Genomic DNA, 13067 nt, shown 5'->3' with positions numbered 1-13067 from the left:
AGCCAAGAGACTAGGTGACTTGAAGGTGAAGGAACTAAAAGTCAAACTAGACAATGGCGAGCTGGAAACGTCTGATAAGAAGAGTGAACTAGTGAAAAGACTCAAAGTAGCACTGTTAAGTGTCGAATTTGATCTAGAAACTCATCTATTTAAAGACAAGTCTTCCACCTTGATTTCGAAAACTGACATTACCGAAAATAAGGAAAATAAAATGTCATACCTCAAATTTGATATCGAAAACAAGATGAAAACGATGAATTAGAAGATGAAAACTGATAACAAGAGATGATGGACGGGAGAATCAAGAGCTGAAAAGAAAGATTACAAATTCGAGAAGAAAAAATGTACCAATCGCAGCTGAAAAACCGAAGACAGAAGCATGAATAGAATGTAGACATTGCTTATCCATCAGCACCAGAGAACACCATGGAATGTTTGGGCATCCTGGCATTCATTGATGGCCTGCGCTACCATGATATGCAGAGAACGCTTAGTTTAATCCAACCAAAAACCTTAGTAGATGTCCTGACTACTGCTCTTGAATATGATGCAGTCAATCATGCTTCACAATATAACGAGAAAACAACCATACAAGAAAGTGATGAGGATAAACTGGACCAGATCATCGACTTGTTGAACGGTACGGTTAACAAGAAGTCGAGGAAGAGCAAATTTCGGAATTGTAGTAAGCCACGACATGCACGCAGATCGTGTAAGCGTACTGCGATTTTCGCAAACAAAACAGTGTAGGAATAGAGAAAACAAGAACGGGTTACCTACGAGGGGGCAGCACCGACCCAGGATCATAATCTTGCCTCCCTTTACACTGGTCACTGAAAAGTCGACACCTTGTCGGGACGGCCGTACCCAGAACACTGTTACCAGTGCACCAAAGCCGAATCGAAAGGAGCCGTAGATTCAAGAACTATACGAAAGTCCATCGGGAGGTCATCTAAGAGGGAAAAAAAAACAAAAAAAACCCTTCAATGGGTTCGTGAAAGGTTTTTTTGGACGAATAGTTCCGACTATGTGAAGGAAATGTACGACTTGTGCCCATGAAATGTATAATATTGAGAGCATTTTCAAAAGGATTGTATTAGATATCGCCGGACCATTTCCGACGACATACAGGGATGGTGAATACATCATAGTTTTGATGGATTATTTTATAAAATGACTGGAAATTTACGCGATTCCTAATCAAGAGGTCAAAGATGTCGCAGAAGTATTGGTGAAAGAGTTTATCAGCCGATATGGTGTGCACTTGAATGTCCGCAGCGATCAAGGAAGAAACTTCGAGAGACATGTGACCAGTTGGGAATGAAGGATACCAGAACTCCCGCATTACATCTACAATCAGATGAATTATTATTGGGTCAATTGGTGCGAAAATTCTGTTTGGACGTGAATTTGACTGTCGACCTGGAGAAGACCTAGCGAGAGAAGATTATGTGATCCAATTGAGAAAAAGAATTGACGACATTCACGAATTGGTTTGCTCGAATCTTCAGTTGCCAGCGACAGAATGAGAAAACGATTTGACTCGAAAGCCACAGGTGGCAGTTTATAGCGAGGGATAAAGTATGGCTGCACAACCCGACGAGGAGAGAGGGATTTTCTCCAGAATCACAAAAATCATGAAAGGTCCATACTTAATCAAGAAAAGGATCAAGTATGTCATCTATCACATAAGCCAATAATAAAAACGACGTCATTTTGAATATTCAATTCTGAATCCTATGAATTTTTTACAAGATTTTATACAAATTAAAGTCACTGAAAATATTAATCAATTTTAGTTAGTCTACGTTGGTGTTTTTTCTTTGCCACGTTCTCAAAGAAATGGTTAACATTGCTAAAAACGAAAAAGCTTTAAATGGTAAAAAACACCTAAATAATTTTAAGTGAAATTTATGGCTCTATTTTGTAAATTCTAATAAAACTACAAATAATTTGGTTGATTATGTACTAGTATATATTTGAGATGTAAGGACTGAAGAAAAATTCATTCTTTTTATTTGAATAAATTTCTATTTTGATTTTATTCTTATTTTGATGTTCATGATGTAGGTGATCTATTGATTAATATAAATACGCAAATTGTCAGTGTCAATATCATACTTTGATAAAGACTTGAAATTTGTAACTTTTTTATCAATCTTTAAAAAATTATTGAAACAAACAAATTGTAGAACAGAAGAGACCTGAAATCAAGAACATTTAGAAGCATTAATATATGAAAAGTTTTAATAAATAAGAAATAAAAGAAATATATATATATATATATATATATATATATATATATATATATATATATATATATATATATATATATATATAAATTGTAATATTCTCCGATTGACTATTTATTTAAATTTGCATATAAAAGTTTGTAATTAATGTTTATAATTGAATTCAATTGTTGATTGATTATTAAAATAATTGAAATTGTTTACGACTTGGAACGGATTAAATTGTGGAAAAATGCAAATCAGGCTTCAATTCAAATTTCATAATGAATAGCTGTTTTTGACATGAATGCTTCCACATTTTTTATCAGATATTTCTCTTTCATTATTATATAAAAACAGCTACAAGCGATTAGAGTCCAAGGATTAAATAGGTTTTTTATGTGTACTCCGACAAAATTATAAACTCAGTGCTTATTATAATGTGCATCAGCCCAACAAAATTGTTATTGATCTGACAAACTAAAAATGGAATTATTCATCTACATTATCGATATATGAAAACTTAAACTATAGGTTGTGTATTGTTACCACTAAACCACTGCTGTTTGTTACTTGAATAATACGAACTTTTTTGATAAAGTAATGATGAAATACCTCATTCCAGCTATTGAGTTCGTTTCTGTTTATATGGAACTATATGATATGATTTTTTTTCTTATCGATCCCCAGATAAATAATGACTGGTGTAATAACTACATATTAATGAGGTAATTTCATCTATCAAAATACATTATGATAAACTCATATAAGTCTTTGTCTGAACTCGAATTAGTTGTGGGAGGTTGAGCTTGTAAAGAGATGATGGCAGTCGTATAACTGAAATACCGCTACAGACAATGTTACCGAAAATTTTAAATTGTAGTATAGTCGTATCCAATCCTCTTTTCATGTAGCTTTTGTAGTAATTCAGATTTTAGATTTTTGAATGGGCAATAAATTCGTTTCTGTAAATATTATTGCAATCTTCGACACATTGTAGGATAAGCCCAAACCACAGTTCGAAAAGACCAGCATTCTTGTCTTCACAATAGTAGTCAAATACAAAATTGTGCTACTTCTTTCCAGAAATCTACTATCACTTCGTATATGGAATACTATGAGTCGCTGATCTTTGCCTGTTGGTGGTTGAATGTTTGTCGATAAACCTCTAAGAATATTTTTTCGATTGTTTGTGTCAACACATACTCTTTCAACGATTTGTGGACTAATATCTTGTCCAAATAGTCAGTTTTTCAATTTTATTTACGTGATTCTTCTGAAGGTGGTTTTGCCTATAGAAGATTAATTCTTCTCTTTTTCTTGTAGTTAGTTTCCTTTTATGATGTATCATTTCAAAAATTAATTTTTGAGATATGGCACCACTGATGTGAAATGTGACATTGCCATAAAAAATCTTGACATTTTTAATGTTAAACTTACTCAGAACGTGTTGTCATACGACTGCTATTTGAATTGTTAACAGATACTTAAAACATTAAAAGGAAAAGGGGAAAAATCGACATACAAATGGAAATTTTGAAAAGGATATTTTTGTTCTAGTATAAAAAGAAGAAGAATAAATAATCTAGAGAAAAGAGAAGTTGAATGAAGAGCTTTGTATAGAGCTTTTTTGGTTAGTATTTAAAACGTTTAGGAATATTCTGACAAACGAGAAGGAACACCATATTCTAATGATACGTAGAAGTATTTTCTACATATTCTGTAAAATTTTATATGCACACACACACTCACGCAAACACATACAAATCCTAACGATCAAATACTAATGACATTGCAAAGCATGTCTATCAAATTAAAGCTGATTTTGGAGTGCTACAAGACCCTTAGTGAGGTGGATGTTGAACGATCTGTAGATTAGTTGTGGACATGTGGGTCTTATTAGTAATAGAATTGGAGCTTGAAGAAACTGCACCATTAACAGACTCCGAATTGAAATTGAAAAAAAAACTTGAATTGTTGTGTAGAGAAATTATGAATTACTCGACTGCACTTGATGTTTGAAAAATTGTAGGTTCCTACAGGGAGTTGTGCACATGGGTCTTCAGGTAAGCCCGTCGTGCCCCACTTAAAACTAACCAATGACCGATGTCCTTGAAAAAGCGGACTAGACCCTTGACTTGAAGCTACATAATAAGGTAAAATTGGCGTACATATACACTTTTGGCAATATTGAAAATGGGTTCTGGGTTCATTAGTTATTCTGCTGATCTCAATTTAGCAAGTAAATCCACCAGATAATTGCTCTTGTTGACCGAGTGACTGGGCACTCTACAAATCTGGACCTTGAAGTAATAACTCACCAGTTTACTTAGAGCTTTTTTCGTACTCCAGCAGCAATATACAGCATAATATCTTGACCTTGATAACTGGTTTATTTGTAAGAGTTCCCACATCACTTAAGTCAGCTTTAAAGGAAATAGTGTAAATGTTTGTTCCATTCATCGAATTTCGAATATAATAATATTCATGTGATATAAATAAATATTTCATCTTTCCTTGAAACCGTTGCGGGATTTTTAAATTAGCTTGATAAATATATTTTTGAAGAATATCAGCAAACTATTTCAGGAATAAGACTGGTACTTGCAATATCAGTTTGCATCACCGCCGGTTTACATGTGAAAAAGAAATTAAAAATTATATTCCTCTAATTGTTTCTGCAGATAAGACGTTAAAAATTCCAAATGATCTCGAAATCTGGATGTAATTTATCAGTATCGATCACTTAACACAAATCAAGGACTATGTGTTTCTCTTGTTAGAAAATCGGCATTCCCAAAAAGAAACAAAACGAAGTGTAATTGCTCAATGAATTTTCTTGTTAGTAAATCTAAATTATCCACTCGATTACTTAAGAGAGTGAAATACAATCTCAGCATCAGCTAGATAAAATGAATTAAGGAATTTTAGATGATTTTGTCTTTTCAAGACTGGGCAGAATCATAATGCTCGTTTTCAATAAATATATTTGTTCACCCAGAAAAAGGATAGATTTTTAAACAAATTCGAAAAGTTGATTGTATGGAAATTTCTCGTCTATTCGATAGTTTTCATATGTTTTTTTCGATTGATTCATTCAGGGAGTGAATTTTTAGCTGATATTAATAACAGGTCCTTTCAGCATTTGAAATTATAAATAAATCACGAAATTTGAGGAAAATCTAATCAATTCAAAGAAATTGGGAGAATTTTGTGAGACAATGAAATATAAAGTAGCTATTACAGCTCTTCCATTCACATGAAGCAGAAGAAGAGAGCGATGTATATGGAGATTATTAATTTCAAATCAATATCTAAATATTTTGGAGTTCGAGCAATGAGTAATATTATTCTACATCTTCACCAACAATAATGGTTGTATTTTTCAAATTGAATTGCTCTATTGCTAATAATTTTTTTAAATAAAATCCAAATTTAATGGACATACCATCTGAGAAAGGTAATCTTGGTAAAGGTAAACAATAGTATTTACCACATAAATGGAGCGATATGGGTGAAAATTGCAAACTTATATTAAGAAACTCTATTAGAATCAATGAAATTCATTTCCAACAATACATATTTCTCTTATAATAATAAAAATTAACAACAAATTTTTGGAACACCAATGGGGTCTTCAATATCCCCTATTTTAGCAAATTATGTAATGGATTATATCTTGGACTTTGTAATATCTTTTTTACCCTTCAAATTATTCTTCATAGAAGTATGTAGATTTTATCCCTTCCATATTATGAAATTTATGATTTACTATTCTACTTCAATAGTTTCGATCCCCACATACAATTTACTATAGAAAAGGAAAATACTGGAAAATCGTAAAAAAACTTTTCTTGATAATAAATTCATGAGTAACGAACAGATGAAAAAGAGAGTCTTAAAAATTTCTGATCTAATTTTTCATAAAAATAAAACATTAAATTACTTTTATGGAAACTCATATCCTCCATATCCTCCATATATTTATACACGTTTACCATATATAAAATCAGTTACTCCTAATCTTTCTGGAATTTTTTTACAACACAAATACAAATTGCCTAGTATATGAAATACCTTGTTTAAATAGAGACAAAATGCACATTGGTCAGTCGAAAAAGTCACTGATCAGTCGTATAACTTCCCACAAGAGTGATAGCAGATTATATCCTGATAGATGTTCATTTTCGACTCATGTCTATCATGAAGGACCCATTATGAATCATCAATCTGCCAAAATTTTCTCAACAACTAAAACATCTAAAACATCCAAAATAAGGGAATTAATTAGAAAATAGACTAAAAGATCACCAATGTAATAAAAAACATAAAATTGTATCAACGAATATGAAGGAATATACAAAGTTTCGCATTTGAAAATACCTAGGTTTTGTTTGTTATGAGCCATTCTGCAGATAAAGGTTTATGGAATTATTGTCAATTTCAATAATAATAAAATGATTTTTTATTTCCAAATCCAAATCCACGTGGATTTTTGGTTTCTTTGGATATATTCATGTAGTCAATATAATTTTTAGTTCCGCTACATTGTATATTCGCTCTTATAAGCTGAGTGAGATTTCGATAATAAAAAAAGTTTTTACAATTGTGAATGGAAAAACTATACTAAAAATTACTACCCTTACCTGGAATAACAATAAATGTCCAGCAATATTCAGTTGACTATTTATAATAATTTCGTTAGCTGGGTTTTTAAACAAAATATAACGAAATAATTTCATTTCAATGTTTTCTCATCCATTCGATAACATTTCCCACATCATCATTCTCTGGAATATCTCTCAATCAAATCAAAGCATTCTGAATTTAGTACGTTGAATCTGAAAAATCAGTATGTTATCTGTCATCCTGAGCTTACTTCAATTTAAACTGTCTTTGTCTCTTTGTTATGAATATAATTTCCCTTTAATGAGGGTGGTAGTGATAATTTCCATATCGGAAATTCATTTTACTTATTTAATATGCCTTCCTCATAGTTTCTAGTTGCTTTGTATGAATAATTTTCTCCAATATTCTTTAGCCGACAGGGTGTCTGTTCTTTTTCTATTTCCACCTTTGTTCACTTATTTTTTCAGCTGTTGTTACTTAAGATTTTAGGTAGACCAATAAAAACTAATATTTGTAATTGGATGTCTTTCAAAATAATTTCTATCAAGATCAATACACTTTTACATGCGTTTGAACCAACTGTCGGATTTTTCTATTTCGATTGAAATACCTCCAAAACATGCGATTTGAACCCATCAACCGGTTCTTCAGGTGCAGAAAAACGTTGACATTACAATTTATTTTTGATCTGCGAAAATAAGAAGAAATCATTAGATGCCGAACAAGGACTGTATGGCGGAAGACACATATATTCGATGTTTTGACTGCTCAAAAACGTTTTTGTTTGAACTGATGTAGGAGAGCTCGCATTGTCGTGGTGGAGAATAATTCGTCTCTTGAGATTGGTTTCCCTGATTTTTCCGATTACTTCTGGCCAACAAATGCTTGTTTACCATTCAGAATTGACTATTCTACGTTGCTATAACGGAACGGTAGCGACATGCTCGGTTATTCCTATTCCATCCCCTGTCACGATATTATAGACGTCTTTTGGAGCACCGTGAATGTTTTAGCATTTCTTTGCACCAATCGACACGAGCAATTGTCAAATTATGCGGTATCCAACGCAAACAAATCTTTTTGACAGCCACATGTTCATGCAATATTGAATAATGGAACTAATGCCTAAGTATGCCTCAAGATCACTGTATGCTACATTACGAGATTACATTATCAGTTTAGGCACAACATCGATGTTTTCTGGTATAATAGTCGATTTTAGACGACCTTCACGAAATGTATGCTGTAGCGAACAGAGACCATGATTGAATTTGGAAAACCAGTGAGGCGCAGTGGCTCGAGATGGTGCTTCATCAAAAAAATTCGAAGCGAGTTGATCGGCACATTGCTATTGGTTCAAAAAATTTCAAAACTTGAGTAAGGGTTTTTCAACCTTTCCTTGCAAAGTAGCTCTAAGCCTTCAGCGCTTTTGTCTGCATATGTCTTCAATTGGTACTCATTACATCAACTCTTTGAGTGACCCTACATTCAAATTTGTATTTCTCTTAAAAATTATGTAGTTTATCACCTTTTCTGACGGTAAATGCGCTAGAGTTCCTAGGAGTAGTGTGTTAAAACATACCATAGTTTCCACTGTAAATGCAGTAATGTTTTCTATTTACTACTGTATTGATGAAATCGAAAAACTATTGCTGTATTCACATACAAGTAGCGCTGGAAGCACTCCATTATATAGAGATCAACTCAAAGCAAGTTCAAGTATGGAATTGTGCCTGTGCTGTTAACACGCTGGGTAACTACTGTGAAGTCTTGGTGGCCTGGAAACCGAGGCACGCGGTTCATAAGGACAACCAAATTGTGAAGTAAGCTACGTTGATGACATTTTTGTCGTTGCAAAATCAGTCTCTCATCGACTGCAAAAAATTGGTTGAGTAACCACACTAGACTACTGCAACGAACCACATAAAAAATACAGTCTCTTATTTTATAATTTTCTTAAAAAGAATTATGGTGGTGAATGTAATCTATATCCAGAACACCACAACATGTTTGAGAAGATCGCCGTGGAATAGACCTACATTGAACCTTATCTATTCAACTACCTATATTAGAATATGAATACATATATTGCCTAACAAATTCTTATTTTCATATGTTCAGATGCTTCGACGTTCACTTCATTATTAGTAACTTGTTCTAAACATTCAAGTAACCTGCAAAATCAGAGACAGCAAACTATTTCTATAAATTTTGTATTTTGTTTTATGGTTTCGATTATTTGATCATTTTGCGTTCCCCACCATTTTTTTGGAAATTTACTTATATTTTTATTGTATTATATCTATATTATATATGTTTTATCCAGGAGTAGGATCCAATGTCTTCTCCAAAGCCTGTTAATACAAGATTCTTCGATTATCAAAACACACTCTTATGTCATAGTTTCTTCGCTAAAGCCACTGTAAATGATCCTTCTGGTCTAGGCTTTCTGGCCTTATAGAACTAGTCTCTCTCTAGTCATTGTAGTTCTAATAAAGTCCTAGATATAGCCAGACAGAAGGTCAGCCGGTATCCTAGAGCAAAAGAAATAAATGAAAAATTAAGAATAAAATGACAGAGTGCTAAAATAACTATATAAAAAATAAACCAAATTTCAGATATAGAAATTTTATTGTCCTTTAAGTATAATTTGTTCAATGTTTTCCGATATTTTCACAAAGACAAATTATTTTAATCTTTGAAACAATTTCAATAACGCTTTTTAATAAAAGAATATTGTGGTTTTCTAATGGAGTGATTTTATGTGAAATCATATTTGAAAAAATTTGTTGTTTCCTGAATTGATTCCTAACTTTTATTATTATTTTGTTTTCATGAATTTTTAAGTTTCTGAAATTTTTATTATGATGTTATGACAGGTATGTTAATTATATCATCGCTTGTTTTTCACGTAGGTATCTTCTATACCTGTATTTATAACAGAAGTTAAAATAGGTGTTTGTGTCCTGAATGATGGTCCTGGTAGACGCAGATCTTGGTTTTTAGAGAACTCAATAGATTGAAGTTCAACTTGATTAAATTTCCTTACCTGTGAAAATTAAATACATGGAAATGAACATTGTCAAAAAGAGAGAAAATAATTTTGATATAATCATTAAACAACCATAAATGATGTAAGACTGTGAAATACTTACATTTTCAAATTATTAACTTTTATTATTTTGTTTTTCTAACAATCTTCAGGAAATATAAAAGTATTTTAAAAGCGGATTCACATCAACGGGCACAGTCAGATCAGGTCATGGTCAGAGACAGTCAAGTCAAGATCGCTGCCTCGGGATCTCAATGAGAGTGTTCTCACAGGCGGGCTCGGTACGGGCACAGTCAGATCATGACAGGCGGGGGGCTGCCCGTGGGCTCGCCTTCCCGGCAATCAGGACTGTGTCTGCCTCTGCCCGTCTGCTATCAGATGATGAGAGACTCATTGAATTGGTCCGGGTGTTTTAATGAAATATATTTTGGACGAGGAAAAAAACAGAAGGAAAAAGAAGAGAAAAATAGTAAGGATGACTTAGATTTATTTTTTGACACTATGAAAGCGACAGTAAAAAAATTGTGAAAAAAACAAGAGAGTTTTCGCTATTGTCAATGAGCTACATCGCTCCCTGTGTTGACACCTTTTTCTCCCACTACATCCCAACATACGTCTGCAAATTCATACTTGGAAAGTTTTTCATCAGAAGAGAATTACCGAATTTAAATTTTGTGAATCCAAAGCTTTTTATACATTTTTTAAATAAGAAATATCATTTTATGTTATAAAAAATATTTCTATAATTTTCAATTTATTTATTTAGACTTACCTCAAACAAACAGCGAGTTTTTCAGCTAGAGTCACAGCTTTCCTGAAGTGAGTATCTATCTCTATAATGTCTTCTTCAATGAGATTCACAAATTTCTAAAATCACAGTGTGACATGCGGAAATATTGGTAGCGTCTTTGAGATCGCGATTTATTAATATTCTCTTTTCCTCTGAAATTAAAGCAATTTTTAATAGATTCATTTTTCTAAATGGCATTATTCTAGCAGACAAGTGCTGATGATAGTGAATGATGGAGATAGGCATATCTGTTCGCACTGATTCATAGGCACAGATTGCCCGCGCTGTGTAAATTGCTTGCCCGTGACTAGACGGTGATCTGACCGTGACCCGTTGACTGGGCCCGTTGGTGTGAATCCGCCTTAACTTGATATTTTTATTATGTTACGCTTATATCTTGATCTTGTCACTTATCGAAACAAGAAATTATTATTCCGCTTTTTATACAGTTCAAATTGATAGTAACTGAAATAAATTGAGTAAAAACAACTTACCTATGAAAATTTATCCCTAAAAATTTATTTTTAGGAGTGTTAGAACAGCAATCAGCTACACAACCAACCTATTTTCACTTATATAAATCCCAACAAAAACTTAAGAAATGTATACAAAACCACTGAAAAATTTATATAAATTATCAAAAACAAACACATGCGCTTAAACCAATGTAACAATCAAAAATAAACCATACTTGGATGTTTAAGATATCGCAGTTGTATGTCTATGTGAAAAGATAGCAGCTATCCTTCCTTTACTTCTAATTAAATGGAACTATGAAAATGAAATATCTTGGAATAACACTAAGGGAAACATGAATTAAGGAGCTCTACGGAGTTGTTCTATCTATTCTGCTATGTGGATCATCGATTTGGCGAAGGTAGTTGAGAATTGAAAAAAATGAGCTAATACTCCCAAAGAACAGAGAAAGGCCGTGCTCTGCATACATTGCGGCGTCCAAAACGCATCCGAGCACACCATCTTCCATTGACAGAAATGAAATGCAATGTGAACGACAACGAAAAGTAGACAAGAAAAGACAATGACACTAAGAAAAAATGATCTTGACCTTCAATAGACACAAAGAAAGCTGGCATGATGTGACAAACATGATTGAAGAAATTATGCAGACATAAAAAAAACAAGATAAGCAGTACAACGATTGATAATCCATATAGATATATACAAATTTATGAGAGCAACAGATGCTGAAGAAGAGGTCATGATGGTTCCAGAAAATTTCTCTGATTGAGAAAGCATTTTATACCATATTCAAAATAATTTTGCCTTGATTTCTTTCTAAATATTCGAAATATCAGTCAAATATCGTACTTAGTTAATATGTTTTCCATTATTTTGCATCTTGGGTAAGTTCTAATTTTAGGAAAATTTTTTGACCAATTTACCTCTGCTGTTTGATGTTTGCAAACAATTTCCTCCTATCTTCTTTTCTTTCATATTTTTGCTACTTATGGATTCCTTCAACTTGAACATGATTACTTTCATGCAAACTATTCAATTTTTCTTCACTCTTTTGTATCCTTTATTTATTATTCATTTAATTTCTGAATCACATCCTTTATAATTGCAAAAATATAGAAAGCAAGGATATAAAACTGCAGTTTTCATTGAAATGCCTGTATAATAGTAATTGAAGTTTCAAATTTAAAAGAGCCTTCGACATATTCACATCAGCTACGTCATCATGAACATCGAAAATATAGGAAAATTATAGTATTAAATGTTCAACAGAACATACCTAACGAGTCTGTTCTTCACTTAATTATTTTAAATCTATCCGCTAACGAGGGCAGTTGCTCATTATGATGAAACAGGATAACACAAGGTCATCAACATCATTTTTAATAAACGAATATATAAGGATTTGTTGCCATGCCACCTGGGATTCGAGGGGATCAAAAGATTGTTGATATTTGGGCACTGTAGAAAGGTAAAGGGTTATAAGGAATTAAGAATTTGAATATACCAGCGGTAACAAAAATTTGACTGAGAAATGGACTGAAAAACGAGTTTCCTTGCTAAAATTGTAGAAGATTTCCGACAACTTTGATCGATTGAAATTTATTTTGTTACTCCACAAACATTATCAACACCTAATAAATTAAGTTTGTTTGTGCGTATTCAATTCTCAATTATTTAGATGTTCCGTATACGGTATGGAACAGCCAAACAGCGTCGAATTGCATTTTCGAATGCGCATCCTTTAAAAAAAATATGATGCCACAGGGGTCAATATCAACTTTCTTAATTTAACTCTTAAACCACCAAGGGGGGTCGCTTGAGGACCCCAAGTCCAAAAATTCTACTTTAAATCTTTTATTTGAACATATTAGCAACATTGCCGCTT

This window comes from Diorhabda sublineata, chromosome 2, assembly GCF_026230105.1.
Source record: "Diorhabda sublineata isolate icDioSubl1.1 chromosome 2, icDioSubl1.1, whole genome shotgun sequence".
NCBI lineage: Eukaryota > Metazoa > Arthropoda > Insecta > Coleoptera > Chrysomelidae > Diorhabda > Diorhabda sublineata.
This window is presented reverse-complemented; position numbering follows the sequence as displayed.